Source organism: Lissotriton vulgaris, chromosome 12, assembly GCF_964263255.1.
Source record: "Lissotriton vulgaris chromosome 12, aLisVul1.2, whole genome shotgun sequence".
In the NCBI taxonomy this organism is placed as follows: Eukaryota; Metazoa; Chordata; class Amphibia; order Caudata; family Salamandridae; genus Lissotriton; species Lissotriton vulgaris.
This window is the reverse complement of record NC_141700.1, coordinates 74,998,185-75,020,178: the sequence shown is the minus strand read 5'-3', so window position 1 is coordinate 75,020,178 and position 21,994 is coordinate 74,998,185. Positions and strand designations below refer to the sequence as shown.

The window sequence follows — 21,994 nt, the reverse complement described above, 5'->3', positions numbered from 1 at the left end:
AGGGCGTCCGGGCGGGGCGGAGCGTGGAGGCCAGTGAAGAGGGGGGGTCAGGGTGTTTGGAAGTGGAACAGAGCCGGAGGCCGCCAAATCCCTGCCAGGGGCCACCACGCAAATATGTATCCATCCTCAGAGGATTATTATATTAAGGATATATATTGGCGTGGTGGCCCCTGGGGTTTGGTAGCCCTGCTTGCACATGCCTAAGGCCGCCCCTGTACACAGACATCACCAACCCTGCACTGTCACAGACATCACTCACCCAGGACTCACACAGGCACACTGCTCACCCTATACTCACACAGACATCACTCACCCAGGACTCAATTTTGTTCACTCTCCCTTGCTCTTTAAAATGGTGGTGCCTATGCATACATTAGTGCAGACGCAGTGTGTCAAGTTTAACCACCCTAACTACGCAGCCTCCTTTCAGCTGCTTGGCGATCTTGGGAGCGGCCTGACGCAACAGAAGGCCTGTTTACGCCAGCCACCACTGGCGAGTCAGACTATGATATCACCAAATCCATACAATGCTCATCCTTTAGAGATGCCACAGTCTGCTCAACATCTCTGCATTTTGCTCAAGTTGCCACTCCACACTGTTTGTGAGGCCTGTCTGCATGAAACGCTGGAGCCAGTAGGTTTCCATATTGAAAACATAATGCAATGCCCCATAGAAGCGACAGTAGCAAAACTCTACTAAAGCACTGCCGCATGACAAAATGAACAATGCACACATTCTGAACTGAAAACTGGCTAGCCCATCAATATACATACAACTGTGATGAGCAAAAAACACGGAGCATGTATATGTTTCACTTTTTAACAATCATTGTTGCTTAGATTTAGGTGACCGTTTTGACCAATAATTGGTAATTGTCTGTCCACGGTTACACAACGTTGTGTTTCATCTATCCCTTAAAGAGAATAATATTCATAATGTGTATAGAACCGTTCACAAAGCGACTCGTCAAATGGATGGTGATGTTTACGTCAGAGTGGATGACGTAGGACTGCTAGGGTTCGAGCCTGGGATTGCTGCAGCAAAGGCTTAACCCATGGAACTATCCTACCAGTTGGAAGTAATCTAGAATAGACACTCTCGCTCTGTTCTGCTACTGATGACAATTGTTTGACATGCATCAACTTCAAGGTCGGAAACGGAGCAATGATGTTATAGCGCTATACATTATCTATGTGAAGAGGTCAAGAGATGAACGCATGAACACTTTAACAAACTGACAAATCAATGCAGTACTCGCGGGGGAGGAGGTCACGCTGGGTGGTGCGCCAAGGGAGATAACATTAAGAAAACTTACCTGACCGCCTCTGCTCCTGGTCCGCTTTGGCGCCTCATCTCCAAACAGGAACCGGAAAAGGAACAGCAGCACCGAGTGGCAACCCCTAAGCCAATCTGCAGCGCCAGGGCACAGTTAATCCTCGCCCGCAGCACGCCCATTAGGAGACCTAATGGGCATGCGCTAACAAGTTAAAACACAAGTGCGCATGCGTGGGCACGGTGCGAAAATTCGCCCTCCGTCCCTACTCATGCGCACTTGTGTTGTGCTGCTGCATGTCAGTCAACATGACGCGCGGTCTGACGTCATGCTAGCTGGCATGCATTGTCAGTTCTCCCTCTGCGTCGTTCTTTGAACTTAAGTAAACTATTCAGTTTACTTAAGTTCAGAAACGTCGGAGCTGCGGGCGGCTGCGGGCGGGGGGCTACGCCCCCACGCCCTAATGGATGCACCGCGCCTGCGATAGAGTCCAGGTTTTTACTTTGCAGTCTGGGTCTTGTTGCCCTGGATAAACAGTAGAAAACCAGAACTACAGGAACTAGAATGCAAAAAAAAAAATGGACTGGATCAGCTGTTCACCAATGGACATGGGAAACTTGTGATCTCTGGCATCCATGAACATAGTATTTACACTGCTCACAAGCTTCACAAGTCCATGTGTGAGTAGCCCGTCCAGTCTAAGATTTTCTATGCATTTTGGGATTTGTAGTCCTGTTTCTCTCATTATAAAATTCGTATTAACAATCCCACAATGAAAAAAAATGGACTGGATCAGCTACTCAGTCATCCTTGGAATCGTCAAGGATGAGATTCACTTTTCTTTTGTAAAATTGGGTTTGTAGTGATCTGTTTAAAATATAAAATCAGGATTGCAGATCATAAAATCCCTAAATGCTTGACCTGAATGTACTACTCACACACAGACATGGGGAAACATGCAAGCTCTGCCCTCCACGAACATAGTAATTACACAACACTCAAACATCCCAGGTCCATGTGTGAGTAACCCATCAAGTCCAGGGTATTTTTCTTCCTGTGCATTCTGGGATTTGTAGTCCTGCTTGGTCAATTTAGAAACCAGGACTACAAATCTCAGCATGCAAATAATGATCCCAGACTGGATGAGTCACTCGCACATGGAAATGGGAAATTTGTGAGATTTTTAATTGTAAAGCTGCATGTCCTAGAATGAGTCTAATGTTAGCTAAAATGTCAGTGGCGTGTTTTCGGCAAACACGGGAGCTTCGCAGCTCAACCCTGAGTGTTTTTCCTTCCTTGCTACGTAAGGGCTGACGGTGTGTATTTTATTTGTTATTGCTTTAAAATGGGGAAAGTGAGTAGCATAGAAATTGTATTTGCCTCCGCCTCCCCTATTCTAGTGTAATAGCAGTTTAGACAAAAGAGGCAAGAAAATCATTAATAAAACCTGTCTGCCTATACATTGAAGTGAAACCAGAAGAGGGTGGGTGCTACATCTGAACCACTGCAGACAACTGCCTTTTGGATCAACCACATTTGGACATAAGACAAAGCCACACTAGAGCAAAAGTTCTAAAAAAAGACCTTGTCCTGGGGGAGTGAGAGTGCTGAAAAATCAAAATACCATTTTGCCTGGGGCTTTGCACACCCTTTAGTGGAAAAGTTAGACATTTTTTGTGTACCAATGCATTTTACTTTTCATCCTGCCTGTCTGCCGGACCTTGACCTGAAGCAAGTTAATGCAATTTACATTGGCGTAAACCCCTGCACGAAAATGCAATAGAGCATTTCTTGTCACTGACCCCCTATCAGATGGCCGGTAGAAATATGAAAACAAAAAAAATGCTTTATACATGTGAAGTAACTAGACAGGCGCCTCCCTGGAACTACACTTGAGCTACGGTGACCGGGCATCGAAGGATGCTGTGTCAATCCTGGTTTTTCACCATCTGTCCTGGCAAATTTCAGTAAATATAGCACATTTCGCAGTTTTTAGAGAGGGTCAACTGAACACAGAAGTAGGTGGGATTTTATGTGTTCCCGTGCAGAATTAGTTATTAGCCTTTAGCAGAAAGCAACTTAGGTTAACACAAATGTCTGTGTGTGTAAAAGTTGCGCTTAACTTGCTTTAGTGCTTCATTGGCTATATTTTGTCTGTTGATAAGCAATGCCAGGTCGATCCTTTGTGCTTTTTGGTCAATGCTGAAATGTAGTCCTACTTAGGAGTGGTTGGTGAACTTTTAAAGTGGTGAGGCAAGCAAAGTGCCCCACCATCTCCAAAAAAACAAAAACAAAATTTCCATCCATACTTAAAAAAATCCTCCCTCAAAAGTCCCCCCAAAATAACCCCTGTCTCCAAAATAAAAGAAACACAAACTAATGTACATGCATTACAGATATGATATTAATTAAAATTAAATTGTAATTACCCATGGGCTCTGCGTCCTCCCGAAGACTGTAGAAATAAGAACCCCCCTAACCAATTCAGACGCTGCTGTCATGCTGCATGAGAGCAGCTCCAGGATTGGCTGGAGCGGGCTGGCCTAACGTTCCTTCAGGCCCTAGATGCCTGAGCTTGGTCTTCACCTAGCGGTATAAGGCAGCTGGGTGCAGAGCTTCAAAGTGCGCATGTCACTTTGGCCGGCTCAAGACCGGCAGCCAAAGTGGCATGCGCACTTTGAAGTGTATGACCATGACTACTCCAGTCCTCCTGCTGCCAATCATCAGCAGAGGACACACCCTCCTAGTTTGGAAGCAGGCTGGCAGCTGTGGCATGCCTTGGTTAAAAAATAAAAAATAAATGAAATAATTTCATTGCCATTTTATTTTTAACACTGCGTGGCCCGCAGAGGGAGGGGGCAATCCCCGCCCCTTCCCCACATTCACAAAGAAACCACATCTGGTCCTACTCTATGTTTCTGCGATGTCCCAGTTTTTGTTTTCAAAATCTGTCCACCTATGACTTTTTTCCCTTTTAAGCCCACCACTAAACCCCTCTGTTTTAAACTTTCGCCTCCACACTCCTGCGCATCTTGCACACCTGCCTTCACTCGTGAACCCCCACTCTGAGTCTCTCTGAAGTCTAATATCGCAACCTATTAATCTAGACCTCTCCTCATTCAGACGCATTAAAACAACCTCTCACTGCAGAGACCTCTCCTCCAGTCTCACTTCAAGGCTTAATACTGAACCTCCTACAATGCAGCGCAGTATTGCAACATCTTACCACTGCACTTTCCCCCTCTGGTCTCGTATAGTAACCTCCTACATCTGAAACTGCCCCCGTCCCATACATAGCTGCAAAAGTGTCCCACGTCATATGTGAAATCTTCAACCAGCCCTGGCTTTTTAGCCAGCATCACACAGTCCATACTGTGGTCCATACCTACAATGTTAAAAGTGAAACTACAATTCCCAGAATGCAACAGGCAGTTCAGGATTGTATGACGATATAACTCATGAGGCTACATATAAAGACCTCTGTCCGTTGTGCCTCCAACACCACTAGTTTCACATTGTGACCTTTTACCTCTTTATAATGTCTGTGATGCAATCAGTCCTGCTAATCTTTTAAAATAAAACATGTCTTTGCCTTTGTCTCGTTTTAATAGTGGATTGAGTGTGTCTCCAATGAACCAGTGCTTACTAATAAAAGCAGCATTAAATTTTCAATAAATATTCTACTATATAAGTACAATAGACAGTGGTGTACCTTCAGATGACGTCACCTGTTTCTAGGCGTGTGACGCCTCATATAGTCTTGCATCACCCACTGGAGCCTTCTTCTTAATGCATGCATATATTTTCAGTTTGATGCAGTTGGAAAGGGTGAGCTGCTTACCTGTGTGGTTAGAACTGGCTCCCAATAAGAGAAAGACTAGAGTAGGCATGGCCAATGTTGGACCACGACAGCTGCATCCATACCATATTGTCAGGATGGCCAGGTAAGACATAAGTGGCCCAATGTACTCATACGTATCAAAAGAGTGAGGCGCAATAAAACGTTTACTGTGTGGGCCAACAACTTCGCTTTGAATTAAATACTTAATTAATTAATTAGCTTCAATATATTACTGTAAACATTTTTTTTAAAGATTTCTTTTTAAAAAATTCCACCTAAAGTAACATTTTTATATTTACTTATTATGTATTCAAATTTACAAAAGTTAAGATATAGAATTCATTTACTTTCATTTCTTAAAAACAATAGTTACATTTAGTTTTAAATTAAAAACGGGCTATCAAATTTGTTTCTTCATAAAACACCATTTATCTATTCATCTTTTATATTTTTAACATTAAATACATTTTATATATGTATATATATATATATATATATATATATATATATATATATATATATATATATATATATATATATATATATATATATATATATATATATATATATATATATTCAATATAAATTAAGTCATTTTGATATCATTTCCTATGGGGGTTCTACTTTAGGCCTCTGTCTCCATTATTTTCTATGGGACGGTGTTACAGTGCCAGTGGTTGGTCATGTCTCACTGGACTTACTCAGGGTTGAGCTGGAGTATATTTACAACCTTTTTGGGTCTTTTCCGGCTGTAGTAGCTTTAGAAGTGCAGTTTGTGAATAGCAGTGGGCGTACTCTTTTTGGGGTGAGGGTCTGTCCCACCTAAAACCACTCATGAACCCTTCTAAACCCCTCTTTACTCCTTCCTAAACCTGTCTAATATAGTAGTAAATGTTCTCCTTTACCAAGCTGCTCCCCCTGGCCCCACCCATTGTTTACTGCTAAGTAGTAAACTTACATGTGTGAGTATCTCCACATAGAAAAGATGGTGGTGGTTTAGACTTATAGTTTGTGAATTGCATTTTGTGGTAAGTAAGCAGTAGTACTATTTTACGTAATTCAAAATGCAGTTTGTGAATTATGCCCAGTGTTTGGTCGCCAAGAAGAAGTTCTCTAGATCACAGATGCAGCCGCCTACCAGGGAAACTCCGAAGACGATAGTAGGAAAAAAATGACTAGGATGGGTGCACGTGTCACCGGGTGGTAAATCAGTAACCTCGAGCCATTTCTGGGGTTATATTGTGTGGTGCTTGAAGGCTGGCACACTCTTTGCGTAGTTGTAGATGATGCTGCATCCCTTGGGAGGTGGATGCTATGCTGGTCAACAGATTCTACCTCTGTGCTCCCTCCACCAAGCTCCACATTTGCACCTGGGAGCAGATCCTCCTGCACAGACTCTTCCTGCCTCTAGCGCCTGTTCCAAGCAGACAGTAATGCAGCTCACAATGCAAGCAAAGTCTGCACCCAAGCCATCTCATACTCCATTAAGATCCACTCCCCAAGGTGCCAAACCTTCTCTTATCAGCTTGGCATACATGGGATATGGGAAGGCATTAAGACTCTATTCCTTGTAGGCTCAAACTTAGAGTCCCACAGAACTACAGAGGACAGGACACACTTTGTGCACACGGGCAGGGTTAGAGAAGACTGCCAGACCTGACCATACTTATGGTACAATTTAGAGCCCCCTCTAGAACTGTAGACATGAGGTGTACACATACACGGGTGAGGGATGGTCCCACAACCCTACTCGTTGTAGGCCGCCTGATGGGAAACAGAGAACTGCAGAGTCTAGGACACACGGTTCGCAAATACTTGTAGGTAGGGAAGGTCAGAAGTCACAATCCCTTGTAGATTCATTGTAGGCCTACTTGAACCTGTAGATCACAGGACACTGTATCAACTCGTGCCGGGTCATGGAAGGCCAAGAGACCCAACGCCCTACATGCTCGCGTGTAGGGGCACCAGGAAATGCACACCATCCACACAGGCCCACATGGGCTCAAGGACTGTCCCCTCCACATCCCCACTTATCTCCCACCTAAGGCACCTGGTACACATCAGGTGACTCTAGGCGAACCCAGACATCAAAGGTGCACAGAATCTAACATAGGCTGCACAATCTGTGACTCGGAAAACTGGATCTAGGTACTTGTCTGTGTCCAGGGACACTGGACTTATGTATCAAGGGAGCACAAGTATGCGGCAGTATTGACTAAATTATGTGGCACATTTTGTGACCGTATTCATTGTTTTGTCATTTTTGACACGTTAACACTGTCTGGGCTAAGGTTTCACTTCATTATTACCAATGTAACACCCAAAACCAGCAATAAACAACTGAGTGCTGCTCAGACAATCTTTGCAATGGGCCTTCCACTTCTCATTAACACATGTCACAGCATTTTTAGTAACTGTTGATCTGGTTGAGTAAGAAATGTATTTTTCTTCAAATCTGCAAATTATGCGGCAGATGATGGATTATGTGACAAATTCGTAATTGTGCGGAATATGCAATGGCTACAAAAATGTATTTATGCCAGTGGCCTTGCCTGTATCCTACGAAGAAGGAAACAGACTTAGACACGGAGAGCTTCCACTGGAGGAGCGCTTCCCGCACGTGCACGTCAGCTTGTCAGGGGTTCAGCCCAGGGGTGGGCCCAAGTAAAGTGCCTATTCTGCCCTGGTGACTGGCAGGTCCTCAAATGATAGGGAATCCTGGGTGTAATTGCAGGGCTTTGCTGATGCTCTTGAGTCACAGCGATAGAACTGCGTACAAATTGCAGCACGCCTCGTGCTCCCCACCGCGCCATGAAAATAGCACGCAAGATGTTCCTGGTCTGGTCAAACACTGCCTATACTTTCAGATCTGCCCCTCTGGTCAGGACATCTCCTGGCCATTTAGGGGTGTTCTGGACAGGTTCTAAGAACTACTTGCAATGTCTTAGTTAATCCTATTGTAGCATGCACTAATGAGGCCTACATAGTAAACCATGATTCTGACATGGAGATGCTGCTGACCTTCACTGTTCCATCTTGGTGCAAATGCAGCTGGTCGAGAACAATGCTGCTGCTGTAATGCAAATCCGAAGGATGGACAGCAGAGGACCACACCTTCAAATCATTAAAACCTGTATCTTTTTATTTAATTACTTTCACAAATACATAGCCTTATAATTAAATGACAGTCCAAAACTGAACAAAAATGTAAAAAAACTGGCATAACAATTTACATATTTAAAAGAGATGTCTAAACTCTCTCTAATCCTGTAGAACAATAAATTATGGTCAGTCTGTGTGCCAGTTAACCAGTTAGAACACAACAACTAGTGAAAATAAATTAAAATTGATTTCCATAATGTGGGCTCACTACTTTTTAACGATTAATATTCACTTAATATCAGAGTCATTACTTATGGAGACAGAAGGACTTAGGGCCAGATGTAGGACGGCTATTACCGGTTGGTAACGGCCGAAATTAACGAATTTCGGCCGTTACCGACCGGTAACAGGCTTTTGTTATGTAGGGAGCCAATTTACAGATTCGATAAATACCGGAATCGGTAAATGACATGTAGTACGCACTTTAAAGAGTGTTTCTGTGCTTTAAGGATTCGTTATTTACCACCAACTATTAGTTGGTGGTAAATAACGAATACCTCTGTAAATGCAAATCTGTGCATTTACACCTGTGCCATGTGGCAGACACACATGCCCTTAGGGCATGTATGTGTGCCAAATGTGCACACAAGCACTAATCAGGGGTGCAACAGGGTGTCAAAGTGACACCCTGCCACCTTTGACTCTTTCCCTATTTTACCGAATCGGTAATTACCAATTCGGTAATTGACATTCATTCCTGCCGAATTATTAGCTACATAGGATTTACCGATTCTAAAATACCGAATCGGTAAAATTCGGTATTTTAGAATTGGTAACTACATCTAGCCCTTAGTGAGGACGGGAGACCAGTGACTGTATTTCAGTTCAAGCAACCCAATGTTCACCTATTTTCACTACTTTGCCCTAGTGCAAACACGCTCTCCTTGCGCGGCTAGATACTAAAGGGTGATTTTAGGAAGCATGTACTGTATTTTTTTTTTAATGACATGGCCACAGCTCCATATCAATACAATTTTTGTTTTAAATGGGTCCAATTGTTTACAGTATATTATTTTGTTACATTACTTCTGTGAAAGCACCCGTTCACCTGGAGGAGTTATTATCACAAATGAATATTCGAGACATAGAAAATGAGTAATTAAAATAAATGTCAAAATAATGAGTCCTTTTTGTTAGGGGGTATAACCTCAAATCCTTGCAGAAAGTGTTGGATAGCGCTTACATTACTAAGGGCCAGACGTACGACCCATTTTTGCATGCGCAGATGGGTTTGCGACCCGTTTGCATGTGCAAAAATCCTATGGGCCATGTACTAACACTATTTTGCGAGTCGCAAATAATTTGCGAGTCACAAAATAGTGTTTTGTGACTCACTATTAGGAAGGGGCGTTCCCTTCCTAATAGCAACCCCACAAGCCATGTAAGAATTTTTTGTGGTCGCAAAACACTCTCAGTTTACCACCCTCTTCAAGAGGCTGGTCAAGCACTTGCAAAAGGGAAGGGGTCCCCAGGGGACCCTGTCCCCTTTGTAAATGTAGAGGAAAATATATTTAGGGGCAGGTAGCGGTCCCAGAGACCACTACCTGCCCTTAAAAAATGAAACGAAAACGCTGCATTAAAAAACAAAATACTTTATTGAAAAGAAGTCCCAGACATGGAGGTCTACTGAGCCTAGCAGGCCACCATTCCTGGGAGAGCCAGCCATTCCCAATGGGGTTGCAAATTGCAAGTGCCTCGTGAATATTGCTGAGGGAGGCAATTTGCGACCCCATTGGAAATCGCAAATAGTGTCCCAGACACTGCTGTACATGACATTTTGCAACTCGTAAATTGCAACTCACAATCAATCGCAAGTTGCGAGTCGTAAATTCTTAAGGTCGTACATCTGGCCCTATGAATGCTATTAGGATCTGAATGGAATTGTTAACACATAAACACACTTTTGCATAGTACCATAATATTTAAAATTTTCATGGAGTTACTAGGCCTGGAAGTAATGGTTTTCCTTGGTTTGCAGAACTCAATCTTCTTGTCCAAATTTGCGAAATTCATGTGGTCATGCGAAAATGTGCAATTCATTATAAAAAATATTGAGGGATGATATATTACCAGAAAATTGAATTCAATGTAGTTCAACGTCTAACACTTCCTTTACAAGTGTCCTGGTAATTTCAGCAAAAGTTTAGATCCAAAACTGCAGTCTTAACAACATGCATCACTAGTTATGCGTTTTCTCCCCGGGTATGCTGTGCGGTGCACTCTAACTCTACATCTGCCATGGGAGAGAGATTCTAGTAAGAGCTTTAACTAATGTAATAGCTTTCATGATTGGATGCTGAATATATTGATTAGAACTCTACCAGGGGACGAAAACATTGTATTGTTGGTGACAGGTAACCTAATAAAAAAGTATATTTCCACAGTTTAAAAAATCTCTCCATTGATTTCCTCGTAACTAAACCGATATATTCACATAATAAAATGTCAGCATTAACCACATTTCTCTCTACTCAATTCAGCTGGAAGTACACCTGATCACATCATCACAAAAAGGCTTGGATAAAGAGAGGCATACTACAAAAAGAAAAAGAGAGTCATGTTGCTTTAAACATATTGTGCAAGATAGAGGTGATGGCCTAACAGCTAGGGCGGTCAACCTCAAACCTGGGGAACCGGGTTAGAGTCTTGGCAAGGACGCGCAACATCCGGTGATTCTGGGCTTATCACTTAATATCCCCGTGCCTAACAAAAATTAATGTGTCCTCATGTAACGCAACTGGTGCTCGTGTAAAAAGGTCTGATACCGAATACCTTCGGGTCAAGTTCGCGCTATATAAAAAAGAAATAAAAAATTTTTTAAAAGGTTTATCTTCATACTTTAGATAAAAGCTATTTGCACATCGCCCATTTTTCAATGTCTGAATTCAGACTCTATTATAGGGGATATTTATGATTTGTTTCTACAACATTAAAAATAGTGCTTTTGCCAACTTCACCTTGTGACTAGGAGTGTCTTGCCTCAGGTACTCCTCTTTGCTGCAAGGTCGAGGAATGTGATGTTATGTGAATTTGTAGAGCGCTGCTAATCACGCGCGAGGGTATCCAGGCGCTGAGTAGAACTGGCCTGAGGGGGAGATCAGGCCTGTTTCATCTGGAAGAGCCAATTCTTGAGTTTCCTTCGGAGGTCCATGCGGGCGGGGGAGTTTCGGAGGTGTTTTGTGAGGTTGTTCCAGGTTGTGGCTGAGAGGTAGGAGAAGGAACGTCTTCCGCTTCTGGTCTTCTTGATGCGAGGGAAGTGTGCTCTTGTCTAGAATAACAAATCATACCAGGATGAACAGTTTGTTTCATCTAATTCTTCTGCTGTGGGCTTGTTTCCCTTTTGTTTATTGCATCTAATATTCCCCATCAGAGAACTGTCTCTTCAGATTATATTTACAGGCACCTCTGTGGCTACGTCTCACTTAGATAATAACTAAAAAGCCTGGAGTGTAAAGGCTGTGAGTGTGGTCTGGCTGCACCTTTTTATTTACAGTGTCTTTGTGATGGCAAGTCTCCCCCCGGTAACCATATTTGAGGAATTCTGCAAGCGAAGTTTATTTTTCAAGTGCCAGCGCCAATGTGAGCTCCCCTCTAAAATTAAATGAAAACTATATGTGTATTATATAACTGTTCTTTTGAAGAGTGTCTCAAAGTACTTCTTGAGAAATTTGTAGGCTGTCTTTTCTTGCAGGATGTAAAATTATTAAAAATTAGACCTATTTATAAGACATCCTGTGGCCTTCAGACAAGTCCTTCATCCCCCAGTCACAACCCATTGTTAGCTAAAAAACTATTAGGGAATTTTCATAGGCCGTGGTGGAATTTTCTATCATTGGAGAAGAGTTAGAAAAGTCCACCACCTTATCACAAAGATGCAACCACATGTGTTACTGCTAATGTGTTTGGCAATATTCTCTGCAAAATATTTTCTCCAATGTGGCCCTATATCTAGTTGGCATGCTATTCTTGTATGTACCTTGATCCTGGTGTCCCTTGACATAAGGTGCCTTAGATGTTTGTATTTACAAGTCTGCTCTTGACTCCAGTTCGGATCCTTTTTCATATACTTTTTACAAGCCCACCCGGAAACAGACCCTAAGACCACCATCTACCGGGGGGAAATGCCAGAGTGGCAGCATGGCCACATCAGCCTTGAGTGGACTAACCATCTAAAACATAGTGCCAATATCGGCAACTCACCCAACCTGAAAACCATAGCATGTTCATAGTAAATAAACACACAAGACTCGTTTTGTTGGATAAGATATTGCTGCAGGTTTATTTCATACATGAAATAGCCAACACGGTGGGTCAATCTACGGGCGATATAAGGGCAGGCAGCATGGACTCACCTAAGCTGCCCTGCGCACCTGATGAGCCAACTGCACCGTGGCCAACCCAATTGGTGCTACTCTTTTTGGGGAATCTCCCCCTTAAATACCGTGGACCACCAGTCCACCACTTTACTCAAGCCCTTCGAGGGGCAGAGCGTGTCCAGGCAAGCCCCCGGTTGCTCAGGCTTACAACAGCCAGAAGGACTAGAGAGGCGCCGTTGTTTCCTCCAGTGTCCTGCCGTAAAGACTCCTGGGGTTGTTTGGCATTTGCACCCTTTTTGTGCTCCTGAAGAGGATACCCCTATGTACCGTTCAGCCTCTGAACCGCCCTGTAATTCTGCCACAGCTCTGGATGGGGCAGCCGTCACATCCAGGGCCCCCCACCAAGGCATGCATCTTTCTTACTTAGAACCCGCTGACTCTAGGGCGTCGCCCAGGTCCCACAGGAACAGATCCATGCCCACATTAGACAGGTGAACCCCATCCTCGTCCAAATACCCAGTGGCCTTGGCATGTAAGAGTCCATGTCTGATAAAGCCAAAACTCCTCTATTCCGTGAACTTGCGCATTGCGCTGTTGGCTCTTGTACGGAAAAATTCAATGGCCTCTCCTGACCTGGCCCCATGCCAGACCTTCCATGATGTGATCATGGACCACCATAACTCACATTGCCCCATCTGATTACTTATCTCAACCATCATGGCTTTCATAACCTGTAGAAGTGCCTTTCTACCCATGAACGTCAAGTCATTGACCCCAAGGTGGATGACCAAAATGTCGGGGGGGGGGAGGTCCGCCTCCTGCTAGTCTGTGCCTCAGCTTCTTCAACGAGCTATGCCATTGCATGCCTGGGAACCCCAACCAAACTATCTCAGTGAGGGAAAACCCATGCTTCCAACTCCTGCTTTCGGCCCATTGCGCCACCCTAGCGATGCCTGGATGGCCACTCACCCACACATTTGATCCTGGCAAAATAAAGAAATGCAAAGTTGCAAACACCTTTTAATTGTAAACACTATACACGATTGGAAAATCAAGTAACACGCATAACTGACAACAATATGCTATAAAAGCTAATACTGCAAACTGATCAAACAGATCTATAGCCATTCTGGTGCTCAAGCGCGCACCTTCCTTTCTTCTGAACCTTTAAGGGCGGGTGTAGCGCTTATAGCACTGAGACTCCCACTGCCCCACCTGCTTGATGCTGGCCAACCTTAAATGCTGAGGTGGCCGCTCCTGTCCTAAAGGAAGGGCTGCAAAATCGCTTTCCAGGCCCAGAGTTTCCTGACAAATCAAGGCATGACTTCATGACTTGCTCGATCTGGAACTTGGTGAGGGGCATGCGGTCAGCATGTATTAGCAAGTAGCCTCCCGTGTCAGGGCGGAGGGCTAAGTAATCAGAGACCAAGCCAACCGGACAGTGCCTTTTGTCCCCCAGGGGTTGTAGCCAGATTACCTTCGCCAGCCCAAGCTGGTCTGTTTTGGCTCTCTTCACCTGAATTCTGAGGGATTCTCCTTTGAGCCGGGTATCCTGTCTCCCTATAGCGTCCCCAGACCCATCTTGGTTTGACCTAGCCACCAATTCACTTATTCTAAAGGCCCCAAAGAAAACCAGGCTGAAAGCTGCCGCGAAGAGGTTGGCTTCATAAGATGAATGAGTGGCCCTGTGCACTACATCGATCATGCCCTGTAATGTTCAGAATTTGATGGGTGACCTGAATCTGGAACTCATGTTTTCCCTTTCGTCCATTCCTTCAGCGCCGCCCTGATGGAGAACGCCCTCGCAGGATCCTGTTGGCCCCTGATCTTGGCATTGTGGCTCACAGCAGCTAGGTGGCCCGTCACCCAGGAGTGACTTTTGCCCTGGTCCTTAGCCCACACGACAAAGATTTGGACCTTGTGTTCTGATGTCGTTGTACCCCCACCCCACACCCCTACCACTTTGTAGAAATGAGCTACACAGGCCTTGTAACGCCTCCTGGTCCCTGGTGCTAGAGAAAGCTCCCCCAGCTCCCTTAATCGCTGTTCCACTGTAAAAGGAGTCAGAGGTGCTGCCGGAATGGGGTCATCGCTGCTCTCGCTCAGGGCCACGCCTCCCGGAAATGGAGCCACTGAAAACGAGAGAGAGCATCAGCTGATACATTCTTTACCCCTTGTATGTGCCTACCCCTAAACTCCACATTATTGTGCAAGCAAGCCTGCACCAATTCTCTCATTAAGCAGAGTACCAGTGGACAATTAGCTGTATCTGCATTTATTGGCTGAACCACTGCCATATTGTCAGACCAGAAAAGAACCCATCTAGCTCTCAAAGCGTCTGGCCAGAGATGGAGGGCTGCCACTATTGGGAATAGCTCCAGAACAGTTACGCTGGCAGTGATCTTCCTCTAATGCCAGGTATTCGGCCATTTCTTTGTGCTCCACTCACTCCCCATGATTGCTCGTAAACCTTCCCTGCCAGACGCATCTGTGAACAGGCACAGCTCGTGGCTGCCTGCCCACGGTGGTCTCCAGATAGGAGAGCCATTAAAGTTGGCCAAAAATTCAGCCCACATCCTTAGGTCCTTATTCATTCCCTTGCTCAGTCTAACCAGGTGATATTTCTTCCTTACCATGGCCGTGGCCCTGGCCAACCTTCTAGCAAAGACTCTCCCCGCTGGGATCACTTTAACCGTAAAATTAAATTTACCCAGAAGGCTCTGAATTGTACCCAAGGTTGCTTTATCTTTTGCCAGTGTTACCTGAATGTCTTGAATCAGGGCCTTGCACCATGCCCGCCGGGAGTCTGGACACTCCCTCCACTGTGTCTAGCTCAGTACCCAAAAACGTCAGGACCTGCGCTGGACCCTTAGTCTTGCCTGGTGCCAATAGGACCCCTAGATGGTCAGCAAGACTTTCAAAGTTCTGGAGTGCCACCCTGCAATCCTGCGTTCTCTCTTCCCCAGTGAACAGGAAATCATTGCGGTAGTGAGTCACCCCCTTTACATCATACGTCCCTTGTAATGCCCATTTCAAGAAACAGCTGAATGGTTCGAAGCACATGAGACTGCGCAGCCCATGGGCATGCATCTGTCGTAGTAGTAATGGCCATCCAGCTTGAACTCAACAAGTGTTGGCTGTCCGGGTGAACTGGCAGCAAACGGAAAGCCTATTCAATGTCCGCCTTCGCTAACCAGGCCCCTTTACCCGCCCTCCTGACCAAGTCCACTGCTACCTCAAAGTGCAATAAGACACAGAACAAGTTCCCTCCTCCAGCCCATGATTCACTGAGTTCCCCTCCGGGAGTGACAGGGGGTGAATCTGCCTAAAGCTCCCAGTCTATTTCTTAGGGACCACCCCCCATGGGTAAACAACAAAATTATCGAGCGGAGTTTGGGGGAAAGGCCCTGCCACTCTGCCTAATGACAGTTCTTTCACTACCTTGGCCTGTAAAACTGCTGGTAGCTCCTTCGCCGACCTGAGATTGTCCGCGTCTCTGCTTTCCAGAGGGCCTACGTAAGGGATCATAAAGCCATCAAGGAAGCCAGGTGCCAGCAGATGTCCATCTTGTGCATTAGGGTATTGTAGGAGTAATGGGAGGAGGTTGTGCCGGTGTATTGGTGACGGGCCCTTGACTGCTTAGGTGGGGGCTAAAGAGCTGTCAACGTATAGGAGGGGACCAGCATGTGAACAGGAGGTAACTGGTTCCAAAGGTGTGCTGTGGTGTACCACCGGGAGGGGGGAGGAGGTCAGGGTTCGCCTGTCTCCACTCAACCGTCCTGCCTGTTTTTGCCAGGTATAGGGGGCTCGCGTTTGCTGTAACAGGCCGCCGTGGGGTGGACCCACATTTGTTGCAGGTGTGTGTGAATTTACAGATCTTGTCCCAGGAGTAGGACCCGGCATTGAACAGCCAACAAGTGCCCATAGGGGGTGTTTGAAACCTCCCCTCTGGCTCGTTCCCCCATGAGTGCCTCAAAAGGGCTGTTTGAAGTGGCGTCTCCCAAATTGGTATGGACCCTTTTCTGCAGGTTGTCCACCCTGGAATTTAGTCTGAGATTCCTTCTTCTGCGGGGTGAATTTACCCATATGCTCAATCCAGAGCTGGACTTCCTTTGGGTTCAATCCCATTTCGGGGCACATGGCCATCTTCTTCCTGAACTTCCTATCGTAGTTGTACCTCCCCATGCATCGCCACTTCAGGGCCTCATTATGAATGGTCTGGGAATATTGGAATAAACCCGGGCCCAGCTCAGGGTGTTCTTCCTTGACCACAGAGGACAGGATGGAAAAGGTCTCTAACCAATTTTCTATTGTTTTTTCAGGCCAGGCTTGATATTTCACCTTCTTCTCATCCTCCTTCCCGCCTATCTTTCTCGTGTCCAGACCACGCATCAGAAGTGTGAAAATATCAATGCATTTCCGTCACCAAATCCCTTCCTTCGCTGCCAACAGGACATGCCAAGCCAGAGAGCAGTGGCCCGATAACAGGGGAGCCACTGATATTAGTCGCAGACTGTCAGATGCCTTAGGTGTTACCTTATTGGTTTCCACTCTAGTAGCGGACGGGGCAGTGCCTTGAGTGTGCACCGGGTGGCCTGCCTCATTTCACCATGCAAAAGTTCCCAAAATGGCCGCTGGCTGGACAGGGGGTTGCAACGAGGTGGGTGTTGTGCCAGTGAAAGTACTGGAGTGCTGCTACGTGCTGTTAATGTACTAGCGGCCTCAATGGGATCAGGTTGCCCCACCACTTGTGTGGGGACTGTTGCCACATCTGCGAGGGAGACAACACCCTGGGTCTGCTTTTCACTGGGTTGATTCCCCACACCTTCATAGTTGCCAGCAACCCCCCCCCCCCCCCCCCCCCACTGCTTGGGCCATTATGCGAGGGCAGGTGGCCCGGGCTAGCGCAACAGGATTTTAATTCTGTCATAAAACTCATCACAGTGTCCATGAGCTTACCCATCATGTCCTTGGAATGGGTATTGCTGGGGCTGCACTAATGTTTGCCGTTGCCACTATCCCTGCCGCTGAACAAATGGGTGTTGACTTCACGTGTTCGGCTTCCTGGAGAATGGCCGGTGTTCTAGCCCTAGGCGCAGGAGCATCGGCGGGAATTCCTTGTTCGTCGTCCTGTTGGCCCTTTTCGGCCTTGAAGGCCCCGCGTCCGCATTGGCCAACTGTTCAGTAACGGGTCTGTCCTCAGGCTCTCGCACGTTCATGATTCTCTTCGCCCAATCCAAGCCGTTTGCCTTCCCATTCTGCATGGATGCCACCCATGCTGCGTCCTGTGACGTACACGGCTGCAATTCCCCCACTGACGAAATCTGGGAGAATAAGGGGGAGAGCCCTGCCTATCCATGCCTTAGCCTTCAAACGTCAGCCAACAAACAGCTGATCCAGTAGGGAATGAGAAATGTGTGAGAATGGCCCCTATACCTTACTGACTGGTGCTATGGAATGTTCCATGGCGTGTCTTTGTCTTCCTTTATTTCGCTCTTGGAGCCCGCCTCCCCTATACTTACTTATTCAATGTGAGCGACCCTGCTGAGAACCTGTGTGCTGGCGTTCTGCCCTACCGAAGGATCGACAGTTCCTTCGAAAAGCACACTCTGGAAAAAGGGGGGGAGGGATAAGTGAAACGTCACAAACTGAAGCCGCTGAATTGTGCCGACGGCCCACTGGGCAGACAACGGTGGGTTGCCCGCCTCCCTGCCAACCGGACCCTACAGTGCCCTGCTCTTCCCCTCAGAGAGAAGTTCAGGAAGTAGAACGGTCCCCCGCTAATCCTGCAACCTCGAGAGCCCCATGGTTCGCATACCTTGTGACGTCTCAGCGGTCCCTCTATCCCTTCCTGTTCACAGCTTTCTTTTGCCCAGTGGTTCACTCCACTTGCATCCGTGATATCGTCTAGGATAAATTAAACCAGTTATTTTCATGGCCCCTCCATTCCCATCACAGTGCCTGCTGAGCCCACCTCGCTATGTTGTCGCCAGTGCCGCCAGGTGGCAGCCTATTTATTCCCCTTGTACCTGTTTAGCCGACCTGCTCCTGACCGTGCAATGCTCGCTTCACTACTTATTGTGTTTTCTTCCTCTAGACGTCGCAATTCAACACAATGAAAATAATTAATGCTCGTCTCCTCCGCCTGAACACCTTTGTGCCTCAATTCATGCTCGGGTGCTTTTGCTCAGTAGCTTGGGTGGACAGCTGCTAACTCGCATCCATGCTGTCCCCCCCAGCCTCAGCTCCTCCTAACGCTGGCTGCGGATCACACTGCCCTAATGAGTGTAACGCTTTCTTATGCCGCCCCTGCTTACCAGCCTGCCGGGGTGGACGTTGCAGCCTATGCATTCTTCTGTTCTTCCCATCATGGAGCATGCCACCCCCGCCAGCCTAACAACTGGGGTGGAGTCCGCCACTCCTTGAGGCCGGTGGGAGGGGCCCTGTACTTTTGCGACCCCACCCATGGCGGCACCAGCACATGTAGCCGAGCAGGTAGGCCTGCACTCTCCCGCGGCCCACCCAACAACATCCATACCCACCTTGCACCGCTCCCACAAGTCCACGGGTGGGGCAGCCAACCTACTGATGCCGTGCAGGGGCAAGCAAGCACAGCAATGCCCCTCCCCCCCACTGCGGCAATCCCCTGTGCCGCACCAACTTGCTCTGGTGCAGAAACGACCTCCTCCATAAGCCAAGCGGGAGGCCCGTGCACCCTTCCGGCCCCTCACTCTATATCTGCACTTGCAGTCCAATGGCCCCCTCCTAGCCACTCGCTAGGGCGGAGGCGACCACATGCATGTTGCCGGGTGGCCAGGCCTACGCTCTTCTGGCCTCTCGCCACTGGGGCAGACAGCCCCACTCTCAGCTGCCCCTGCTTCCCCACTCGCTGGGGCGGCAACTTCCTCTACGTATCTCCAAAAGACCAGGATTTGAACACATAACCATTGGAGTAAGAGTCTGCAACCTTAACCACTAGCCACAGAGACTTATGGCTGGGGCGGAGGCGGCCTCTTCACCCTGCTGTGCAGGAGGGGCCTGCGACCCCCCCCCCCCTGCAACCATAGAAGCATCACTAGGTCGCCCCTACAGGCTGGGACGGAGGCGGCCTATTCAACCTTGCCGTGCATGTGGGGGCCCGCACACTCTTGCAACCTCCTCCAGCAGCTGCCCGCCCCTCACTAGGCTGCCTCTGCATAGCCGCTCGCTGGATCGGATGCAGCCTCGTCACAACTGTTGTGTGGAAGGGGGCTTGCGAGCTCCTGTGAACACCTGCACGTCCCTGGAACACCCCTGAATACCCTTGGAAGCAGCCTCTCTGTAATGCGAGGCCGGAGGGGGGTTTTGCCGTGTTTCGACACCCTTTAAGGTGCTGCCACAGTCACTCAGCCACCGCAGCGTGGTAGCTGCTGGGATGGAGCCAGCCTCAATCTTCCTGGCAGGCGAGCCTTCTCACCCTTGAGGCCCTCGCCCTACCTGTGCCAAACACAGCACCGAGACCGCACTCATCACAGCAACAGACGACATTCGAACCCTACTGGACAAGGGAGAAACTACTGCCCTCATCCTACTTGACCTCTCCGCAGCCTTCGACACAGTCTGTCACAGCACCCTTATACAACGTCTCAGCAACATCGGAATACAAGGTAAAACACTGGACTGGATCATCTCGTTTCTCGCCGGAAGAACCCAAAGAGTCCGCCTACCCCCCTTCAGATCAGAGGCCACTGAAGTCATCTGCGGCGTACCACAAGGCTCTTCACTCAGTCCCACCCTCTTTAACGTATACATGAGTCCCCTCGCTTCCATCGCACGCCAACACAACCTCAACATCATCTCCTACGCTGACGACACTCAGTTAATCCTCTCCCTCACCAAAGACCCAAACACCGCCAAAACCAACCTTCACGAAGGAATGAAAGAAGTAGCCGAGTGGATGAAGAACAGCCGCCTAAAATTGAACTCGGACAAAACTGAAGTCCTCATCTTAGGATCTTCCCCATCCGCTTGGGATGACCCATGGTGGCCGCCGGCCCTAGGAAACGCACCCACACCAACGGACCACGCTCGTAACCTGGGCTTCATCCTGGATTCCTCCCTCTTGATGACCAGACAAGTCAACGCCGTCTCATCATCATGCTTCACCATCCTACATATGCTCAAAAAAATCTTCCGTTGGATCCCCACCGAAACAAGACGGTCACCCATGCACTAGTCACAAGCCGGCTGGACTACGGCAACACCCTGTACGCCGGAACCACAACCAAACTACAGAAAAAACTCCAACGCATCCAAAACACCTCAGCCAGACTCATACTAGACGTCCCCCGCCAAGATCACATCTCTGGCCACCTGAAAGACCTCCACTGGCTCCCCGTCAACAAGAGAATAACGTTCCGTCTCCTCACCCACGCACACAAAGCCCTCTACGACCTGGGACCCGAATGCCTCAACACGCGCCTGTTCTTTTACACCCCCACTCGGCAACTGCGATCGTCCAATCAAGCCCTCGCCGCAATTCCACGCATCCATAGATCTACCATGGGGGGAAGATCCTTCTCCTACTTAGCGGCCAAGACCTGGAATTCCCTCCCTTCCTACCTCCGCCTTACCCAGAACCACCTCTCCTTCAGAAAACAACTAAAAACATGGATATTCGATAAGTAAATACCCCCCTCCCCCAAGCGCCTTGAGACCCTCTGGGTGAGTAGTGCGCTATACAAATGCAGAACTTGAACTTGAACTTGAATGCCCCAGCAGGAGGCGACACTGCCCCTTGGAAACCCGCCGTACCATAGGTCAGGGGAAGCCGCCCCCCCCCCCACAAGCCAGACCCCAGCCCAAGCTGTGGTGGGGACGGCTGCCTAGATGGTGTCTTTCTGGTAATCGAGTTGAGTGGGGATTGTTGGGCTTGGACTCCCCGCAATGCCAGCAACAGCTCCCAAACCCGACTGAAGGACACGTCCTGACGGCATGATTATTTGGCGCAAAAGAGAGCACCAGATGAGCGGAGCAGGTATAATTACCTTGCCCCCACCATACTCATTGCGCCAGAAGTGACGCGTGTATTGGACCATGGGGACCCACCGCGGGTCCCAACTACTAGATCAGTTTAAGGGTGCCTAATGTGGCACTAAGGTGGCCGCCCAGGCGCGTAACACAGGCCCCCGCATCCCCCGTGGTGTGGGGGGCCCCCGAGCTGGAGGGGGCCCCCTCAGCACAGTACTTAGGCATGAGAGCTCTGGATTAAACTTGGAGCTGGGGCCCTCCATGTACCTTGCAGGGAGGCCCCCTCAACTTTCATTACACCACTGTGGCCGACCTCCTAAGTGGGCTCCCTGCGTACGCCGCGGGCAGCCTCACACTTGGGCCTCAGGACCAACATGGAGTCACCGGTGTGG

The 21,994-nt window shown here is 47.8% G+C and overlaps 1 protein-coding gene across 4 annotated transcripts in view; it reads left to right on the top strand.

Annotated features, from left to right (window-relative positions):
* LINGO3 (leucine rich repeat and Ig domain containing 3) overlaps positions 1 to 21,994 on the top strand; it is a 229,308-nt gene that overhangs the window by 140,841 nt on the left and 66,473 nt on the right. The gene's annotated exons all lie outside the window — the stretch shown is intronic.